The sequence below is a fragment of the Engraulis encrasicolus genome, chromosome 1 (assembly GCF_034702125.1).
Source record: "Engraulis encrasicolus isolate BLACKSEA-1 chromosome 1, IST_EnEncr_1.0, whole genome shotgun sequence".
Classification (NCBI taxonomy): Eukaryota; Metazoa; Chordata; class Actinopteri; order Clupeiformes; family Engraulidae; genus Engraulis; species Engraulis encrasicolus.
The window spans coordinates 38,141,892-38,164,391 of record NC_085857.1 but is presented as its reverse complement, the minus strand read 5'-3'; the positions used below and the strand labels follow the sequence as shown (position 1 = coordinate 38,164,391).

The window sequence follows — 22,500 nt, the reverse complement described above, 5'->3', positions numbered from 1 at the left end:
ACCTATCCATCTATCTATCCATCAGGTATGGAAAGGGGAGGAAGCGCTCGCTCGCTGCTGAGGTACTAATGCGTAGATTTGGCCCATACATCTTCGTCATCCGCTGATGGCTGTCGCCGTGGGGCACCGAGGCCGAGATGACACCAGGGCTGGGATTGGCTATCTGGCATACCGGGCATTTCCCGGTGGGGCCTTCACCCTCTTGGGCCCCCATTTTCAGAAGTGTAAAAAAATAATAATAATATGAAATTAGGGGCCCACGAGGGTGCGGGGCCCACCAGTGAGTCCGTTCTGTGCTGCTAATTATGAGGGGCTCGTTTAAGGCAAAAGTGCCCGGGCCCTATTTCTCCCCCAGTCCAGCCCTGGGTGACACCATACAGTACCGAGACCAGCTCACTCTCTTAGCTGTCGTCAGAGGCGGGGGATGTGAGTGAGTGAGAGAGTGGCGGGTGTAGCTTTTAACACCCCCCCTCCCAACCCCACTACATCTCACCATTATTCCACCCCTTGATTCACTTATGGCTACAGCGACGACGGAGTGGTTCCCACGTGCTTGTTTGTAGGCAGTGGGCCCTCGGTGTACAGCGTTGTTTATAATGATATCAAGAATGATATCAGATAGCTGCTGTATTTGTGATACATCCTTCATTGTGTCAGTAGGGAGGCAGAATGTGTCACACTGATGTATTTATTTTATCCGTAGATTTTTTTACATTTTATTCTGTAGTTCATAAGCAATGGGACATAGGTCCCGTGTTGCTGCTTTTAGTCGGTGGGCCCTGTCTGTAAGTTATTTTATAATGCTATCAGAAGGCTGATGTATAGATGCTTGTTTGCTTCAGAGAGCCCTCGCTGTCGTTCAATGTGTCGTAGGGCAGCAATATGTGTCGCTATTATTTATCGATTTTACGTCATTTGTAAGTACGTATTGTGGTTCATAAGAAGATATGGGAGAGTAGAGAACACTGCCTTGCAAATCAAGAACGCAGTAACTACGCAGAGCTCCGATCTGAGTTAAATGAGATGATCACATTCTCCTGTCGTTTTAGCCAGATTACCGACAGCTGGCAGTTTTATCACTTAATAGTACCACAGTCTTTGCAGATAAATCATGGTGTGTAGCCCCTTAATGCACACCGTACCTCCTGTGGCACACTGTAATAGGCATTGAAGTTAACTACTATAGCACTACACTACTATGACGGGGCACGGGGCCTTTAGTAACACATTACGACTTGGTCATTGCCATTCTGGTAACAGCTACTTTATAATGCTGTGTCTTAAGGGGTTCACTTTATATAGGCCTAGTCAAATATTTGATTAAAATATGAGTACTTCATTTTCTGTGCAGTTACTGCATTCTTGCCTTGTATGGAAGAGTTAGGATATTAGTTCAAATTATATTTATCATTGTCATTTATCAACCCTAAATCCGTCCCTCCCTATTACTGTTCTTTTTCTCATCGTGTTGTCTGTCCTATAAAAGACCTGACTACTTAAAACCTTTTCAATACTTGGCTTTAAGATCATTCTTTCTATTCGTTTCATTCTATGAGGATACACAGACTGCAGGTTGCATTTTAACCTCTTAAATGCTCGTTGGCTGCTATGCTACTGTGTCACTTGTGGGAGGATCATCATCCAGTGTTGTATCTACAGTAGGGTGGAGGGCAGTCTATCTGCAGGGCAGGCTATTTCTGGTGACAGCGAATGTGACCACTCTGTGACTGACGTTCTCTATGTCCCACAGGGTGACCCTGGGTCACTGGTGTTGTCCCCAATTACAGAGAAATCACACGAGAACAGGACTGACAGGTATCGGGCTCAGTGCTGCAGTATTGGTTTGTCGAAATGGCTCGTGTGTTTACTCTTAACCCTATCCAGACTGGGGGGGGGGGGTAAAAGTGCCTGCACCAACTTTGATATTGTATAATTCCTTAATGACTTAAGCTATGACTACGAAACTTTGTGACTTTTCCTAACATTTAGTTGGCTACAGTTAGGTACCGAAAGATTAGGTTTATAATTTTTGCCGTTGCCATGGCAACGGTTTTCTGACAGGTATGTCTGACCAAAAATCACTTTACCATATCTATGACGCCATATATTTTCTTTTTTTTTTTTGTTATTTCCATTAGCATCAGACAACTTTGTGAGCATTTAAGTGGTTTGAAGCATAAAATCATTAAAATTTAAGTGCATTACCTAAATTTGTTGGAAAATCCATTATGGCGAGATTTTGGGCATAATAACATAATGATGTCATAATGACGTCATAATAAGAGATAATTACACAAAAATTATGTCAATCATAGATGTCCACATGTAGATCATCTCCCCCAAGTTTCGTAGTCATACTGTATTCTGTTCATGAGTTATGAGGTGGGGGTCAAAAGAGCCCCCCCTGGCCCAGGAATGCCAAAAAAGCCCAGTCTGAATAGGGTTAAATGCTTTCTCCTCTGTACCATGATACTGCCTTTACCTTTTATTTATACCATACACCTTTATTGCCCCGAAGGGGATTTGTCTTGCATTTTGAGAGTACAATAAACACTTGGACAGACAGTTACAATAGTACACAAAGACAAGACAAAAGTACACAAAACATACAAAGTAAAAAATTAAAATCCTATATACAATTATTGTATTACAGTTATTCTGTCTGAACTTAGCTTATTATCACAACCTTCTGCTCCTTCCACCAAGTAAAAATGATATATTTAATCCACATCGTAAACAATCAGGGTGTCTTCACGTATACCTACGAATGTAGATAGTGTTTCAGCCTCTATAAATATATAACCATATCTGAGGTTCCAAGCTAACACTATTACTGGTTGTTTCCTTGGTTTCACATGGTCCCATTCTATGTTTTGTTTACTGTATGTACTATGTATGTACAGTATATGCGGTAGGCTATATCTTCTAGTTTTCTGTCTAATGCTATTGACGTTATTTTTTTTTTTTTCATGGTGCCCCATGGTGCCAGCGGTGATACGTATACATAGCCTACCATATCTACATATGGTGTTTGTGCCTTTGTAAACAAGTAACTGCATTTGAGTTGAACAGCTAATGCTGTTTGCTGCTATGATGGTTTCCTTGAATTTCAGTCTGGCCCCATCAGTTGAAATGGACATAGTGTTGTACTCAGGGAAGCCGACAGGGGAGGACAAATGGGTCAGTTGTCCCGGGCCCAGAGAGAGATGAGGCCCATAATTGGCTTCTCATTGCATTGTATGTATTGGGTCGGGGGGCCCATTCAGATGACGTTGTCCTGGGCCAAGCCAATGTTGTCAGTGGCCCTGGTTGTACCGGTATATTTTGTGAAAATGGGCTCTATTTCCCCTTTGCCACTCTGCTGCTACTGAATAAAATAGTTTCTTTCACCAAGCCTTTAAAAAAATACTAAGTGATGAAAAGGTCAGTTTATGCTGGTCTGTCCACAGATATGGTGTCTGCTTTTGCTTCTACAAATAAATAAGTACTTTTGAATGAACAGCTAACACGGTTGGGCTGTATCAGTCTCCTTGCTTGCTCTCACATTATATCCAGTTCACCAGTTGCACAATACGTACATATCTAGTATGTGTGCCTCCGTAAATACCACATTTGAGTTGAACAAGCATAACATATTTCTTTAACCAAACAAATATGTATAGTACAGTTTAGGCCAGCCTTCTACATACTGTAGATATGGTGCTATGCCTGTGTTGTAAATTAATGTCTATAGTGCATTCGAGTTTTCTGGCTGAAGGTATTAGGCTGCATTGGTTTTGTTGCTTTACTCGCCTGCCACACACACAGACTTCCTAGTCCGGGCTTTTTCTTTTCTTTTCTTTTTTCTCTTTTTCTTTCATTTCCATTCAAGGAGGGCATTTTCCGCTATGAGGGAACACAGACTACAAGTTACACTTGTGTGTCTCACTTCAAGCACTTAATTGGTTGGCCACTTCTGTGCAGCTTGTGAGACCAATCATCCTTCAACACTGCTGCATAGATCTTAACATAGTGGCTTTGTAAATATGCCTACATTCACTATTTTCTGGTTAGCGTTATTGGGTTGAATCGTGTTTCTCGCTTTCCTTCATATTAATATGGTGCCAGCTTCTCCCGTGACATACACAAACACACACACACACACACACACACACACACACACACACACACACACACACACACACACACACACACACACACACACACACACACACACACACACACACACATGGCTGTAACTACCATTGAGGACACAGAGGTCATGTCATCTGTAATTTTTTTCAGTAATGTAAAATTTAGCAATGATGAAAATCAATACATGATCAACAATGATAAATTCAGTCTGTACTGTATATGCCACCCCCATTTATCCTCAAGGCAGTGATGAATGAAAACAAACTTGAGATTTTGACTGAAGTGTTTGAAGCCCTCTAAATGTACAGCAGTACAACATGCAGTATTTGAAAATGTCTGGTTACGGCCCTGCACCCACCCACACAAAGACTTCCTAGTCCGGTCCCCATGCAGTCAGGTCAGTGCGTTAATAACAATAACAATAAAAAAAGTAATCAAATTCTGTAAAAAAAACAATATGTGCTTAATGCCGGCCCGAGAATCCCCTCCGCTAAAAGCCCACCTCATCAAACTGCAAATTAGTGGCGGCCGTAACTTTATTAGAGGCGCGCGGGGCGACGGTGCAGCCATAAATAATTCACGGCTAGCGCTGTTCACTCGTTCCTGCCTGCGTTCGCTCGCTCGTCGTCTCTCTGAGCGCATGCAACCGAGCTGCCGTGATTTAATTCTCAGCAATGGGAGGATGTACAGTATGTGTGTGTGTGTGTGTGTGTGTGTCTGTGTGTGTGTGTGTGTGTGTGTGTGTGTGTGTGTGTGTGTGTGTGTGTGTGTGTGTGTGTGTGTGTGTGTGTGTGTGTGTGTGTGTGTGTGTGTGTGTGTGTGTGTGCGTGTGTGTGGCCCGCCTGCACCCGCCTGCACGCTTTATGAAACGGAAGCTTTTCTACCTCTCTCTCTCTCCCTCTCTCTATCTCTCTCTCTCTCTCTATCTCTCTCTCTCTCTCTCTCTCTCTGTGTGAATCTCCCCCTCTGCCTCTATACCTTTTTCGTCTCCACCGCTTCTTTCACTTCCCTTGCTCTCTTACTCTTTCTATTTCTGTTCCTTTCTCTCATGTTACATTTCATTGTTTATTTCTGTCTCTCTGTCTCTCTCTCTCTCTCTCTCTCTCTCTCTCTCTCTCTCTCTCTCTCCCTTCCTCAATCACAGTTCTGCGTTCTCATTGGTGCATTCGGAGGCAGTGGCCGCCGCCCCGTTCGCTAGGCTGCTGCTGCTCTGCTGTGCTAGCAAAGGGCTTGTCGTCAGGTAGCAGCACCATGGCAACGTAGCGCCGGGACTGGCCGAGGGCATCAATCTCTGGGGAGGGAGAGGGGAGGAGGGTGGAGGGGACGGTGGGGGTTGGCAAAGAGGAAGTAGGAGGGGTAGAGGGTGGTGGGTATTGGAGAAGAGGCGTGACTGGATTGGCCATAAGGCATACAGGGCATTTGCCCGGTGGACGGTTGATGATTTCGGCCTGTTTCCCCCCTCAGTGTAGTGGTATCAGTCCACATACTGCTACAGGTGACCTCTCGGAGTCAGGTTTAACCCATTTTAGCCTAAGGCACCTGCAAAAAACACCTGCTGAATGCCCAAGCCTTATTTCGGAAGTGCCCTCTGCCTATTAAAACCTAAATATCTCAGCTTCCGAAGCACATGAAAGCTAGGACCCTCATCTTGCATTACAATGTGTTCATGCAGCTCTAACATACCCATATATATATATTTTTTTAAACTCAAATCTCAAGAGCCTGAATAGCGTATATGTCGCTCCATGTGCCGAAGGTCAAACAACATACGCTGCATCAGGCTAAGATGAGTTAAATATTCATTTTGGCTGCTGTAGTCAAAATAGCTTGCAAATAGATGACTAAAAATGTTGTTACAGGCTTCGTTGTATCTTTCAATGCCTGCTGGACCGGTCTTGGCTGAAAATGCCCAGCCTGCTATTTTGTCCCAGTCTAGCCCTGTGGAGAGGGGAAGTAGGCGAGGGTGGAGGGTAGGTGGAGTGGGAGGTGGTGCTGGCAGAGAGGGGAGGGTGATGCAGGCATGGATGAGGGGGAGGGAGGAGGGATGGGGTGTGGTGGGGTTGTTGTTGGAGATGGAGGCAGGCGCGGGTGGAGAGGGAGTGGTGGAGTTGGACATCGGAGAGTTGGGATGGGTGTATCAATCTCCGTGGCCTGAAAAGGGGGTAGAGGGTGGAGGCGGGTGGTGTGGAAGAGGGTTGGGGCAAGGGCATGGGGGGCATGGCAGGATTTGAGGGGGAGAGGGGGTGGTTGGAGTGTGTGGGTGGGTTGTGATAGCTGGCAGGGAGAGTACAGGACAAGACTGTTTTGTGTGCACACACGCACACAGATATGCACACACGCACACACTTTATTCTCATTCAAGGACCCAAGATCTCTCTGTCTCTCTCGGTCTCACACACACACACACACACACACACACACACACACACACACACACACACGCACGCACACACATGCACAAAAGACCACTGTGGTAGTTCGCGTTTGCAAGTGTGGCAAGATTCAAATGTCAAGGATTCATGCACGGCATCATATTTCTTTATTAACACACTTTTTTGACTTTTTTGCCGGCAGCTAGCTTTTTTTCCTCCTCTCTACCTAAGAGGTCATTGCGTACGTACGGGGAATCGCCTCGGTCGCCTGCGGTGTAATAATTTGTTGGCGCTTTCTCTTCCTGTGGGCTTCTGAAACTGACTCACCCACCTCATTGCGATGTCCATATTCTCTCTCTCTAATATGCGGAGGAATCCATTACAGGCGAGACATGTTTTACATGAAACTGGCCTGCAGACATGTTTGGCTGATACCCATAACATTAGTGAGGAGCAGACGCCAAAAGCAGGATGGTTGGGTTCTCGGAATGGTTTATATTTGGTTAAAAAAAGAGAAATGAAGGGGTGGAACTATAAAGGACTTTTTTCAGATAGTTGTTATGCCTAAATTCAGGTTTCTGTGGCGCAGGGGTGGGGGACCTATGTTTCGAGGGCCGTTCACGGTCCTTGAGGCAGTCTTATCTGGGCCACGACATAATTTTGATGTTATGCAGTTTCACGTGAAATATGACATGCTTTGTAAAGAAATAATATAAATTATATTTGCAATATAAATAATTTATATTTTCATGGGACCTAGTGAAGGTGGGGTCTGTTTTAAAGGCCGCCTTCAATATAGGTCTAATAGGGGCAAATCCTGGTTTGTGTCGGGTAGTAGTAGGGTCCTTGGAGGACTTTGTAACATTTGAAATGGCCTTTCGAATGAAAATGGTTTCCCACCCATGCTGGACTGTAGAGGAACACTTTAGAGCAGGGATGTCAAACTCAGGCCAGCGGGCCAAATCTGGTTTGCAGAGTAATTTTATAGGTAGCACTTTACAATAACCTTCCGCTATAAACAGTTAACAAACAGTTAGCAAACAGTTAGCAAACAGTTAACTATTAGTTAACTAAAGGTTTACTATACATTTATAGGTGTATACTAAACACTTACAAAGTTTTAAAAATATATTTATTAGTCCTTCCGTAACACTTAATAGAACATAATAATAAGTTACTTAATATATTATTAAAACTACTTTTATGATTAATTAATTGGCATATCAACAGTAACTTAAGCATAACAAGTGACTTATAAACTGTTAACTAATTATTACTTAATATATTATAATTATTAGTTGTAGTTTACAATTTATAGTTCAATATTAACTAAGTACTTATTATTTAATCATTAATACATTGTAATGAAATATTTTTAAGTGTTAATATTAACTAAACTATTGTTAATTACTTATAAATCATTTAAAATATATTTATTAGTCCTTCCGTAACACTTAATAGAACATAATAATAAGTTACTTAATATATTATTAAAAATACTTTTATGATTAATTAATTAACATATCAACAGTAACTTAAGCATAACAAGTGACTTATAAACTGTTAACTAATTATTACTTAATAGCCTATATTATAATTACTAGTTGTAGTTTACAAATTATAAAGGAGGAGAGGAGAGGAGAGGAGGAGAACAGGGCAGGGGAAAAAGAGGAGAGGAGAGGAGGGGATAGGAGAGGAGAGGAGATGAGATGAGAGGAGAACAGGGAAGAGGAAAAAAGAGGAGAGGACAGGAGAAGAGAGCAGAGGGGGGGGGATAGGAGAGGAGAGGAGAGGAGAGGAGAGGAGAGGAGAGGAGAGGGGAGGAGAGGAGAGAGGAGAGGAGAGGAGAGGAGATGAGAGGATGGGAGAGGAGAGGAGGGGAGGGGAGAGGATAGGAGGGGACAAGAGAGGAGAGGAGGGGAGAGGAGAGGAGAGGAGGGGAGAGGAGAGAGTAGAGGGAGGAGAGAAGACGAGAGTGGAGAGGAGAGGAGGTGGAGAGTAGGGGAGAGGAGAGAGGAGAGGGGAGGGGAGGGGAGGGGAAGGGAAGAGAGGAGAGGGGAGGGGAGGGGAGGGGAAGAGAGGAGAGGGGAGAGGAGAGGAGAGGAGAGGAGAGGAGAGGAGAGGAGAGGAGAGGAGAGAGGGGAAAGGAGAGGAGAGAAGAGGAGAGGAGAGGAGAGGAGAGGGGAGGGGAGAGACAGAAAGAGGGTGGACAGAGAGAAGACTGTGTGCGCAAGAGAAAGAGAACAACTCCTCTCTGCCATTCACTCCTCCTCACCCATCTCTCCTTTCTTCCTCCATTCTATTATCATTCTCTTCTTTCCCTCTCTATTTTTTCTTCTCCTCTTGTGTAAATAGGCCTATGAGGGCCTAGTTGGCAATGGGATGGCACCTACTGTTGTACTCTTGTGGTTCAAGGCTGGTGGCCAAATATTTTGTTTTAGCAGTGGTTTTAATGTTTATTACATTATACAAAAAAGTGCACCTTCCCAATTTTGAGTTTTCAGTCATAAACAATCTTACGTTTTATATTGGTAAATATAATTGCACCTTTAAGTTAAAGTTTCTATTGCACTGAACTGTCTTATATTTTCAAGTCATTGAAATAAATAAAATAAATCAGCTGATTTTACTGTGACAATTACTATTTGGTTCTTTTATTTTGAAACCGGCTGTGGCTTCCCTTGGAGCCGTTCACTCTGTCGTCTGCCGAGCCAGTCGAATTTTCTTTGGAGCTAGAAACAATCAAAAGAAAATATTTCGTTTTTTTATTAAGTTTAAGTTTCCTTTTGGAGTACGGAGCGTCCAGCTCTGTGAATGATGTAAGTTTTGAAGACTAGAGGCTTCCTTTCATCGAGTATTTGTTTTGTTTCAATTCGCCTTATTCGCCCGGAACTTTCTAAAGACGTTGAGGGGTACACTGCAGGGGTACACCCGGCTGCACACCAGCTGTTTGGCGGAGATGGGTCTCGCTGCGGACTGCAGCGGGATATCTCTCTCCCCCCTCCTCCCTCTCCCCCGCGGCCCGCGCTCATATCCCTGTCGGCCATTTTGTATCAGATTACCGCGGCCGCCGGGCCAGTAGTACATTTTTACAGAAAAATACAATTATAGGGACTAGGAGGTTGTAAAATGTATACATAAATAACTTGTTTTGGCTGTTAAGCGTATCTTTAGGCACGTAAAAAGTAAGTAAATCGCTCTAGAAATCTGAAGAATGCTTAAGTTTACTCGGCAAAACCATCAGTTGGGTTTGGAGAAGAAATTTCAACGAAGACGTCTTGTGAGAACTTGAAGACATGTAAGTTGACTGACTTTATGATATGTATTGGTACGTGGTGCACAACAATCTGCTGGGGACTGATAAACTTGTTAAGGGCAGATTATAGTTTAATCGTCTGTAACTGTCGTTCTCAATTGCACTTGAATTAGAACTAGTGAAAGTCGGACTTGAAAGCTAAATAATCTATTTAGCTAGCTCAGGGGTGAACGACAAATCATAGCCAATCAACGGTGCTTTAAATGTCACATATCAACACTAATGGCTATTTTTCGATCATTTTTAGTATATGGGCACTAATAATGCGGACACATTAATACAACAGAACCGTCATGCATATTTGTAATGTTTACAGAGTGCTAAAGAGGTAGCTGATTAGCAACTTGTGGCTTCGTTTTTTGTTGACTGTTGTTGGAGTATGTCTTAAGCATTTTCTTGTATCATTGCCTTTTCAGGAGTAGACGAAAGTGCCTGGCAAATCCCACTGATGTGCTTTGTGCGTCTGAACAGGTGTGTAGTGTTTCTTATTTGAAGTTTCAATGTTAAGAAGATGCAATGCCAGTCTGCTTGAATGCCAGAAAGGACGAAAAGCTAAGGCGGAATCTACTAGTCTAGTAGAGCTCTAGCATTCTCTTGTCGTATGCAGTCCTCTGATGACCTTTGTTGATATTGTTTAGCACTAGATGAAGTATGTTCTGTAAAATGAAAAATACACCGCCTGATAAACACGCTGGGAGGGAGAAGGGGTAGCTTTAGGCTCTTTCGTGATGTGAGAGACTCTCGTCTAAACGTGATGAGAGAACCTTGCTTATGCTGTCTAACCTTGTCTTAAGTTGTCAAACCTGTCATTCCTATTATTTTCTTGTTATCACAGTATACATCTATTAACTCAAATGTCTGTCATTTATTTACAGAAACCACTGCAGTGAGGCTTGACATGGTTATCCCTCATTCATTGCCTGGTAATACAGTGGAGAAACGTTGTAAGACTGTCTGGTAATTAATATTTTATTTTATATTATGCATGTATTTATTTATGTATGAAGTGAAATGACTACCTTGCCAATGATGCCACCCAACTGCACAACATGTACATTCCCATAAAATCTCCATAACCAGTCCACACTTCTGGTGTGAGACAAACACCTGAATAAGATGGGCTTACCCATGAAATAAAATTAATGTAATTCTTTCTTAAACCCATATACACTTCCTAACCACAAATAAGATTATTTAATTCTTAAAGGACCAGTTCAGTCAATTTCAATATGCTGTTGTATCGCTCACACTACCCTTGACTTGTTAGTACCCGGTGATGCCACATTTTTTGACTCAGCCCTTTCCGAGACATGAGCTATTCTAATGGGGGCAGAGTTTGTTTACGTTTTAAACAAAATTAACATAGGCCTACTCCAAATATTTTCCCAAACGGTATTGCTGTTTGCTAGTTGTCTGCTGATGTTGTACAACCTTTTGGATGTTTTTGGGAATAAATAAAAATGTTTTTTTGAAATGTAAACAAAGCGCTGCCCCCATTACAATGACCAGGATCTTGGAAATGGCTGAAGAAGAAAAAAACCACAGGTACTGACAAGTCCAGGGTAGTGTGGGCATTACAACTGCATGTTGAAATTGACTAAACTGGTCCTTTAATTACTTAGTCTAAAGGATAAACAGTCATGGGTAAGTTAGAGTCAGATTTGTACCCTGAATGTTGTCAGTTTTATTCCCAACCTGCCAAAGTGGAGAGGGTGATTATTAACAATTATTATTCTCCCCATTTCCCACCCTGCACATGGTACCATTCTGCTGCAATGCTCCCCTGGGGCACCAACTGGGCTGCAGCATTAATGTCATTTCAATGTGTGCGGTGTCATAATGACGATTGGACTTTTCCATCGCGTCTTTAACTTTTTCTCTCTTTTTTTATCCTCTCTCCGCAGCCAGCCTGCTACTCTGCCCAGCCCTCACCTCAAGCAATCACAAGATCAAGGTGATCAGTTGCAGCATTTGCATAGTATGAAGGAGTAATGCAACCTAGTGAAGTACCGTAATGCAACCAAGTGATCAATGTATTGAAAAAGTATGCACGTTACCTCCTGAATCGTAATCGAATTGTAAGGGCAGTGCCAATGCATTCCACTACTCAGGGTGTATGCAGGGTTGTAAAAAGTATTAAAAGGTGATAAATTAAAAAGCCAAAATTTAATGGCATTAAAAGTTGTACATTTCCTCAAAAGGTATTATTTTTGGAAAAACAAGGTATTTTTTCTTTAGTGACACCATTTTGTTTATTCACCGTTTTATCACAGTTTTTTCATACACCAGTGATTCGTGCAACAGTAGCCACCTGACCTAGTTCATAGCAGAGTCGTGCCGTAGGTCTATGCCGTAGAAAGCAGACTGTTGAACAGTATGGCCAAGTGATCAATGTATTGAAAAAGTATGCACGTTACCTCCTGAATCGTAATCGAATTGTAAGGGCAGTGCCAATGCATTCCACTACTGCAAATATTGAGCTGCATATTAGTGTGAGCTGTTCCATTGGCCTGTGCCCACTTATATTCCTGTGACACCAAATTTCATTTTCATACACTATACATTAATGGTGTGTGGGCCAACTGTAATGCACATTTGAAATGACTTTGTGGGCCGAATAAAAGGACTCAGCGGGCCAGATTTGCCCCCCGGGCCTGAGTTCGAGGTCCCTGCAATCTGCCATACACACTGAAACCTAGTGCCTGAGGTGCACAAGTGTGCCCTCTGAGACACAGTATGTGTCTACAATTAACACATCTTGAATGGTTTTGTTTTAGAATGAGCTCCTGCTGTTGACGGACATCCACCAGGCTGTGCAGTGACTGCTGACCAATAAGGGTTGAAAGGACGGGTAGAGGAGTGGAGGTGGACATGGAGCCCTTTGTGTTCGACTTCGAAATACAAGAGGACATGGAGGACTTCTCGAAGGACTGCCAGGCGGCCGTACTGGCAACATGTGCCCACCCTAACACTCACACTTTCCCTACAGTTTTGGTATCAAGGTCTGTGTCTGGCAGTGCAATGAACTTGCGCACACCTAGTGGTGTTGCGGTAAGCAACCACTTGGCCAACTGAAACAAAGATGCGAGGCGAATTAATTGTTATTACCAAAATATTGTCAGCATTTCAGTGCAACAGTGTTTAGATAAGTACCTAATAAGCTAGTTGAGCCTGTGGGTTTGTATTCGATTTACAACGGCTAACACTCATAAACAAACAAACACACACCCACCCACACACACACACACACACACTCCCAACATTTCCTTTGACTCTCCCACACACTCCAAAACAACTCCAGTTGAGAAAATGTTCTTTTCTAATCTCACCATTACGGTCTTCCTGGATGATATCAGAATAACAGCCACTCTTGGAAATGTGTAGTAAATGTTTTATTTATGTACACGTTTATACTTCAGTTGTTTTCATTTAGTATTGTGTTTGCTTTCTTATCTTAACAAATAAGATGCTTCAGAGGCTGAGAGTGCACATAGTTAAATGTCTGCACATATGTAATTATTCATATTTTAATTAAAAGTTTATTTTTGTGTTTTTGTTTTGTTTTGTTTGATTGTCTTGGTCCGTCTTTGGTGGATTTAAAACTGTTTGTCTAATAAACAAATTTGATTTAATTGAACCAATTGAAAACATAGGCAACTTTGGCCTTCCCTTGTCTTTTCCATTTGGCTAAGTCTTTAAACAGTAATATCTGCTAGAAGTAGACCTATCTACCGGGAGTTGTGGATATTTGGGCGCCCTTTGTTATCATGACAAGTTTAAATCAAAGAAAGATGCATTTTATGTTTATATTTGGGTTATCTTAGTTTAACATGCAGCCTATGTGATTAATCAAAGGTAAGTGCAACAATACTCATTATTTCAAGGTTCTTTGCCGTGAATTTTAAAGACTGAACATTGTAGGACTTGTGTACACTAAACTTGTCATGATTTAAACAAAAAAAAGTAAAATATTAATGTTTAAGTAGGCCTATTTTGCTGATTAGTGGATTTTAACAGACTCTTAAACAAAATCCTGCAATACAATAACTGTCAGTTAAATGCATCAATAAATGTCCCATGGTAGTTTTAACGATTCTTAGTCGAGATGGCCGACAGGGAGATGGGTTTTTAACCGTACAACATGATTGCATTGACTGCCTGGGCCAAGATGGCCGACAGGGACATGGATGGGCTGCCTGGGCCAAGATGGCCGACAGGGATATAGAGAGGGATATGGCGCTACAGTCCGCAGCCAGACATACTTGGTTTGGCGCCTCACTGCTGTGTGCCCAAATGTAGTCCTACGTCCTCAAAGAGAAACAAATCCTACCGTGGACAGACTTTCCACCGTTTCGCCAAAGAGCAGGCACTTCGGCGTGAATGAATTAATCACATCAAGAGGGATCCTCGTCCATATTTCAAGGTAAGATGCATAATTATGTCCAATACGCATTAGCTAGCACAAATAAGCTAGCTCGCCAAACGTGTCATGACTCATGCAGCCTAATGAAGCCTAATTAAAAAAAATATGAATGTGTAATTACACAACGCTACATTTATATGGTATTTCCAGATCGCTATTTCAAAATTATGCTTTCAATTTTGTGTTAAGCGATCCGATGGCTTACCAGATGTGTTACCAGAACCAGTAGCATACTTGTGCCAAAATGAAGTTGTTTTGCTAACGAACTAAAATACATGCTGGTATTTATGGTTACAGATCAACGCTGAGACCGAGGTTTGATCTGAGCACGTTGAGAAGCAATGCTTTGTTAAGGTCACCCGTGGTATGACAACGCTAATAAAGGATGCTGTGCCTGCCAACTTTGTTCGCCTGGACTTCAGAGAAGCCAAAGAGGAGAATCATCATTCGCATACCGTGGTTAGTTTGTTCAGTCATAATTCAACTGGCATGTGTTAACCAAGCCTCTTAACAAAAAAACAAAAAAAACTGATAATAGTTTGCCATGGAATACATTTTACTTTAGACAAAAAACTTAATGCATGTGCTGGAGATATATTTGTTTGCATTGATCATGTACTCCTGAGTCATGAGCCAATGATTTCAAACTGTGATGTCATTACATTGCACTTAGCTAACACTTTCATTTTATTCAAAGCGACTTAGTTATTATATGTCAGGGTATTGTTTACAGTCCCTGGAGTAATGTGGGTTTAGGTGCCTTTTCAAGGGCACTTCAGCCATGGAGATGTAGGGAGCGGTCAGAGGGATTCGAACCTGCAACCCCCAGATTGAAAGACCAACTCTCTTATCACTAGGCCACGGCTGCCTCACCACTAGGCCACGGCTGCCCTGTGTATGTTATGACTCTCCTGTCCTTTGTGTTTCTTTTTCAGTATGGATTCCATGGAGTATTCCATCGAGTATTTCTTCTGTTTCAATCGTCTTGGTAAGGCAACTTGTCTATTTTTCCCCATACTGTTGTAACCTAAGTCTTATATTGTCTATCACTGCCAAATACTTCAGGTGAAACCTGCGATTTGTATTTTGTTTTGTTAATACTTAACAAACTCAGGCGGAACAGGCATCTAGGTGGCTGTGGCTAAGGAGGAGTGACCGGTGGCAAGGACAGGCTGGCAGGGGAGAGGGGGGTCGGAGTTGTGCAGCAGGGCCCTGAACGGCAGAGGGGGCAGTTCCAGGACGCTGGTTCTGCTGTCAAGCCCTGCCGTGGTGTCGTGGGCTCATTGACGAAACACCATTTAGGTCGGTGGGGTGCCCACTTGAAAACCCTGTGAAGTCTACAGGTCCATGTTGTACAATTCTGCCCTCAGCTGAAGACGTCTGGAAGGAGCGATTTCGTTGCCAGCCACTGCACAGAAGGAGCAGGAGGTTACTCCCGCCAGGTGCAGTGGCTGCGGTACACCCTACCGTGTTAAGACATTCCACATCTGATGACTCAGTGGCTGCTAGGAAAGACTAGTTGGCAACCACGGAAGAGTGGTGACAGCGGGGAGAGACTGCTGGCATCTGGGGAAGACCAGAAACGGGGTGTGAAGGCTTGGCAGGCCAAAGCACTTTCTCCGCAAGGAGAAACCCAACAGAAGTCGCTATGGAAAAGTACATTGTAAGATACCCCCAAGGTCGTGCGAGAGCGGGGGAGGATGAGCGACCTACAGGACGGACTACGGTTATGACCATGGATGACGATCAAAGGACAATGACTCAGAACATCGGAACAACAAGAGTCTGTAGATGTGGAAAGGTCTGCAAAGGCGATAGGGGTCTGAAGATACATCAGAGTAGGATGGGTTGTCTACGCCGCAGTAGTGAGCAACGCAAAGGGCAACCTCATGAGACGGAGGAGAGGCAGGGACAGGTGTCCAACCACAGCACCCAGAATCTCCAGGCTCACAACGAAGGCAACGACACCCTCCCATCTAGTAACATCATACCAGACGACCCACAGCAAGCGGAAAGGGAAGCCAGCCAGGAAAGGAGGCAGCGAGCACAGTCCTCAGTGGAAGGGAAAGACAGGAGGGCACCAGTGAGGTGGCCTACAGCAGCAGCCAAGAAGGACTGGGAATCCTTCGACAGGGAAGCAGACCAAGTGCTAGACTCTGTTCTTGCTGGCAGCAGTGGAAGGAAGTTGCTCGCAATGTCCACCATCATCTGGACCATGGGAGCAGAGCGCTTTGGGATGGATCAGAAGCAAATTAAAGGGCCTAAGCAGAGCATGGATAATAGGCGCGTAAGGGAAATTGCAAAGCTCAGAGGAGACCTGAGAAGACTTAAGAAGGCTTACCTGCAGGCTCCGGAGGAGGAAAGATCAGCACTGACAGAGTTGCGCGGTGTCCTGAGGGAGCGCATTAAAACCTTGCGCAGAGCAGAGTGCCAGCGGAGGAGTAGAAGGAAGCGTGAGAAGGAGAGGGTGAAATTTACGACGAACCCCTTCAAGTATCTGTCAGAGCTCCTCGGAGTTAAAAGATCGGGAGTACTGAAGGCTTCGAGGGAGGAGGTCGAGGAGCACCTTCGTAAGGTGCACAGCGATCCGAGGCGGGAAGAGGAGCTAAATCTGGAAGGAAAGCTTAGCTGTCCCGCAGAACCAGCCATTTCGTTTGATGTTGGAGATCTCAGGTGGCAGGAAGTGAATGACTTCATCCGAAAGGCCAGGGGAGCATCCGCACCGGGGCCAAACGGGATTCCGTACAGGGTATATAAGAACTGCGAGCGACTGAGACGGCGACTGTGGAGGCTTCTGAAGGTGGTGTGGAGGAAGAACGATCTGCCAGACAGTTTTCTCGTAGCCGAGGGATGCTTCATTCCCAAACAGGAGGACTCCGACAGCCTGAAGGATTTTCGCACAATATCCCTGTTAAACGTGGAAGGCAAAGTGTTCTTCGGAGTGGTTGCAAAGAGGCTAACACAGTTTCTGATAAGCAACAAATACATTGATACATCAGTACAAAAGGGAGGAGTCCCAGGAGTACCAGGCTGTATCGAGCACAACAGCATCATCTCCAAGATCATTGAAGACGCTAAGAAGAACAACGGAGATCTAGCAGTCCTGTGGCTGGACCTAACAAATGCGTATGGAACAGTGCCCCATAAGTTGGTCCAGTACACACTGAAAGCCTACCATGTCCCTGACAAGGTTCAACTACTCCTCCAGAGCTACTACGGGAGATTCAAGATGCGCTTCTCCTCGGGTGACTTCACGACTAACTGGCAAAGACTGGAGGTTGGGATAGCAAACCGGGTGCACCATCTCCGTGATACTTTTCGCTGCAGCGATGAACCTCCTGGTCAAGTCAGTGGAGAAGCCAAGGCGTGGAGCCGTTCTGTCAAGCGGGAGCCAGCAGGTCCCAGTCAGGGCCTTCATGGACGACTTGACGATTACGGCCAGGTCGGTCCCGGAGGGTAGGTGGATCTTGGAGGACTTGGTCGAGCTCACATCAGCAGCTAGGATGGAATTTAAACCATCAAAGTCGAGGAGTCTAGTCCTGAAGCGTGGCCGGGTTCAAGACCGCTTCCGGTTCAAGATCGGCGAGGACATCATCCCCACAGTCTCGGAGAAGCCTGTTAAGAGCTTAGGAAGGTGGTACAGAGCCGACCTGAATGACAAGGTGAGCATAAAGGAGATGCTCAGCCAAGCGGAAGAATGGCTAAAAGCCCTTGAGAGGAGTGGCCTACCGGGGAGGTACAAGGCATGGGGTTACCAGCACGGCGTCCTACCGAGGCTCCTGTGGCCATTGCTTGTGTACGAGATCCCTTTGTCAACAGTGGAGGCTCTGGAGCGAAAGATCAACAGCTTCCTCAGGAGATGGCTATCAGTCCCGAGAAGTTTTTGCTCCCTAGGACTTTACAGCTCAGGGAGTAAATTACAGCTACCGATTACCTCTGTCGTGGAGGAGTTCAAGACGGCCAAGGTCCGGTTGGCCATGATGTTACGGGACAGTGACGATATGGCAGTGCGGCAGGCGAACATCACACTGAAGACTGGTCGGAAATGGGACGCCAGCTCTGCGTTGAAGGAAGCAGAGGATCGACTTCAACATGCGGACATCATGGGGACGGTGACCCAGGGGAGGCTGGGGCTGGGAGTCATCACCCGTGCGAGCTGGAAGGAGGCAAAGGCGAAAGACCGTCGAGGGATGGTGCAAGGAGAAATCAGGGCAGCAGAGGAGGAGGGCAGGCAAGCTAGGGCAGTAGCCATGAGGCAGCAAGGCAGCTGGACCCGATGGGACGGTGTCCGGGGAAGAGCGCTCAGTTGGAAAGACATCTGGAGCATGGAGGGGTATCGGCTAAAGTTCCTGCTGAGCTCCGTCTATGATGTGCTACCAACACCAACAAACCTGCAAAGGTGGAAGATGACAGATGACCCCTTTTGTGTGCAGTGCAGGAAACCAGCAAGCCTGGAACACATTCTGTCATCTTGCCAAGCAAGCCTGGCGGAGGGAAGGTTCAGGTGGCGCCACGATAAGGTGCTGGCGCAGCTGGCCGATGGACTGGAGAGAGAGAGGAAGCGGAAAAGAACCAAGGCCCAGTCCAAAGGCCCCCGCTTCATCTGCTTTCTCAGGCCAGGGGAGAAAGCAGGCAAGGAGAACAGTTGTGAAGGCATCCTTGGCACAGCAGAAGACTGGGAGATGAGAGTCGACCTCGGTAGGCAACTCAAGTTTCCAGAGGAGATCACAGTTACCAACCTCCGACCAGATATCGTGCTCTGGTCTCGCGCAACAAGGCAAGTGGCCTTGATCGAGCTAACGGTACCCTGGGAGGAGAGGATCGAGGAGGCACACGAACGCAAGCTGAGCAAGTACCAGCCACTCCTTGCAGAGAGCCAGCAGAAGGGGTGGAGAACCTGGAACTTGCCAGTTGAGGTGGGATGCAGGGGGTTCCCAGGGCAGTCTCTTTGGAGAACACTAGGGATGCTAGGAGCAAGAGGGAAAACGCGGAAGAACCTGGTCAACGGCATCTCCAAGCAGGCGGAACAGGCATCTAGGTGGCTGTGGCTAAGGAGGAGTGACCGGTGGCAAGGACAGGCTGGCAGGGGAGAGGGGGGTCGGAGTTGTGCAGCAGGGCCCTGAACGGCAGAGGTGGCAGTTCCAGGACGCTGGTTCTGCTGTCAAGCCCTGCCGTGGTGTCGTGGGCTCATTGACGAAACACCATTTAGGTCGGTGGGGTGCCCACTTGAAAACCCTGTGAAGTCTACAGGTCCATGTTGTACAATTCTGCCCTCAGCTGAAGACGTCTGGAAGGAGCGATTTCGTTGCCAGCCACTGCACAGAAGGAGCAGGAGGTTACTCCCGCCAGGTGCAGTGGCTGCGGTACACCCTACCGTGTTAAGACACTTAAGTTTGATGTTGGCTGGTTGAAATGAGTTCGGAGTATGCAGACTGTATTTCACATGCTGTGATCACGCACCCATTGCGTGCAAGGTGTAATTCTCTAGGCCTATACATGGGTTCTAAATGTTGTTTATAACCTGACTGCGCGAACCTAGCTGTGCACAACTCCACCTCTGATTGTTGGAAACCGCTGACGGTCAAAAACTTATCTCACATGTTTGGCTGCCAGTGTCTTGCCCCTCCTCATAACATTGTGTTGAACACTGTACGGGCCCATGTATAATTGCAAGGTTACCTCAATTTCAGTACACTATGTTGTTATTTCATAGTATTCACCCTGTTTACTTGATAATGGTTATTTAACTGAATGGTATGCAATGCAGTAGGAACAAAGTGTTTGCAGGTTTGCAGTTTGCATAGCTTTTCTTTTGAGAAGATTGATTTTAAATTTTGCACAACTTTAAGTTTAAACTGATGATATTTGATAGGAATTCAACATTGTCCTGGGTGTGTAGCTTACGGCTGTAACTGCTATGATGCTTTTCTGTTATGCTGCTCTACAGCCTAGGCTACATGATGTGTCTGTCCCTATCAAATAAACCAAACTTAACTGATGACATATGTTCACATAGGTGAAGTTTTTGAGCTGGATCTGGATTCTGCTGAGGATTCGTCGACTACTAGATGGCGAGCCACCCACTCATTCGAATGTGATCCTGTTCTACATTGCGCATGGCATATTTGGTAGGATTGTGGCCTGCTCGTGTCACATCACTGACTATGACTGACTTAAACGCCTTGAACTGAACTGCTTGAAAGGAGCTATTTTTCTTTTTGAACAACTTAAAGGAACTCTCTACATCGTCTCTTTTGAGGATTTAAAGGACTATTTCCAATTTTTGAAGGACAATTCAATTTTTTTTTTTTTTAAATGTTCAAACCTTTTTTGGGGGGGTGGGGAATTGTAAATATTTAAACTTTTCAATCTCTTACTTGTGATGTTTTTATTTCATTTTGTTAATGCCCATTTTATTATTTTTCCCTATATCCTATGTTTGTATATAAGAATGTCATTCTTCATTAGGGTTGCATACAATATTTTCTATGGATACATGATTATTTATAATGATAAATAAATAATAATAATTATTATTATTTATGCAAGATGGACATTTGACACTAACATTATGGTTTTCCCCGTTCATTTTGCTTTCGATATCCTTTCCTTTTTGTTTTGGACTGTTTCAATTCACGGGACGTCACTTTAATCCTCCAAAGGACATTTTTGGAGTGAAGCGGCCAACTCTCTTGAATTACTGCTCTTGTCGGCTTGCGCTCGCCTCTGTGGATCTAATAAGGACATAAAAGGACAGAAACTTAATGTTTTGTGTTAAGGCTACATTTTTATGTTAGAAATTATTTTTGTATTGTAAGGGAATTTGATCTGGGAAATGTGTGTTGTGACCCTGGCAAGTTCTCTGTTTTGTAGCGTGCTGGGGTTTTTGATTTGACATGCTCTAATATAAATGGTGAAAATGTTGTAGAAACATATTGTATGTTGTCTTTTAATTGGTATCTTTTTCACTCTACCCAAAGCCTAGTGTCACATTCTGTAGCCCATTGATCCTGGCCTACCATTGACGTGTACCATACTCAGTAGTGGGTAACAACAGTTTAACATCATTGATAATTCTCTTCTCTCTTTCTAACAGTGTGAAAATGTATTTCTTGAGACCAATTGAAAATCATTTGTACTGTGATCATTTCTAGTGATACTGTCCAATTTCTGGAAATAGGCTCATATTACACATCCCCTTGAGTTAAATTATTGAGTTTTACCTTTCTCCTCCTGTATGTTCAACCGTTCTAGTATGGCAGTGCAAATTTTACCTCCATGCTAGCAGTTAACATTGAGTCCTATGAGACCAGCTGGCGGCTAGCTGGTCTCAGAACTCAATGTTAACTGCTAGCTTGGAGATAAAAATTGCACTGCCGTACTCAGAGAACGACAAGAAGTACAGGTAAAACAAAAAATAAGGGAAAGGTAAAACTCAATAACTTGACTCAAGGGGAGGTGTAATATGAGCTTATGTCCAAAAATGGGACAGTATCACTTTAATGTTACATATTAACTAATCTCAACCAACTTCACCATAAGGTTCCCCATTCTGAATGTTAAATATTAGTTATATATTAATTAAGCTCAACCAACTTCACCATAAGGTTCCCCATACTGAATTTTAAACATTAGTTATATATTAATTAAGCTCAACCAACTTCACTATAGGGTTCCCCATACTTAATTTTAAACATTAGTTATATATTAATTAAGCTCAACCAACTTCACCATAAGGTTCCCCATACTGAATTTTAAACATTAGTAAAACATTAGTAAAGCTCAACCAACTTCACAATAAGGTTCTCAATGCAGAATTTTAAACATTAGTTATACATTAATAAAACTCAACCAACTTCACCATAAGATTCCCCATACTGGATTTTAAACATTAGTAAAACATTAGTAAAGCTCAACCAACTTCACAATAAGGTTCTCAATGCAGAATTTTAAACATTAGTTATACATTAATAAAGCTCAACCAACTTCACCATAAGGTTCCCCATACTGAATTTTAAACATCAGTAATACATTAATAAATACTATACATAATTATTATTAAATGATTTATAAGTAATTAACAATAGTTTAGTTAATATTAACACTTAAAAAACATTTAATTACAATGTATTAATGATTAAATAATAAGTACTTAGTTAATATTGAACTATAAATTGTAAACTACAACTAATAATTATAATATATTAAGTAATAATTAGTTAACAGTTTATAAGTCACTTGTTATGCTTAAGTTA

The 22,500-nt window shown here is 43.7% G+C and overlaps 2 long non-coding RNA genes across 2 annotated transcripts; both read left to right on the top strand.

Moving 5' to 3' along the window:
- Positions 1–9,755: 9,755 nt before the first annotated feature.
- On the top strand, positions 9,756–12,752 carry LOC134466601 (uncharacterized). Its single transcript, XR_010038354.1, has 4 exons — positions 9,756–9,804; positions 10,239–10,293; positions 10,698–10,779; positions 12,600–12,752. It is a non-coding gene; the product is annotated as an uncharacterized LOC134466601 (long non-coding RNA).
- Positions 12,753–14,339: 1,587 nt separating this feature from the next.
- LOC134466533 (uncharacterized) lies at positions 14,340–21,010 on the top strand. The gene is made up of 3 exons (XR_010038334.1): positions 14,340–14,704; positions 15,181–15,233; positions 20,262–21,010. It is a non-coding gene; the product is annotated as an uncharacterized LOC134466533 (long non-coding RNA).
- Positions 21,011–22,500: the final 1,490 nt, after the last annotated feature.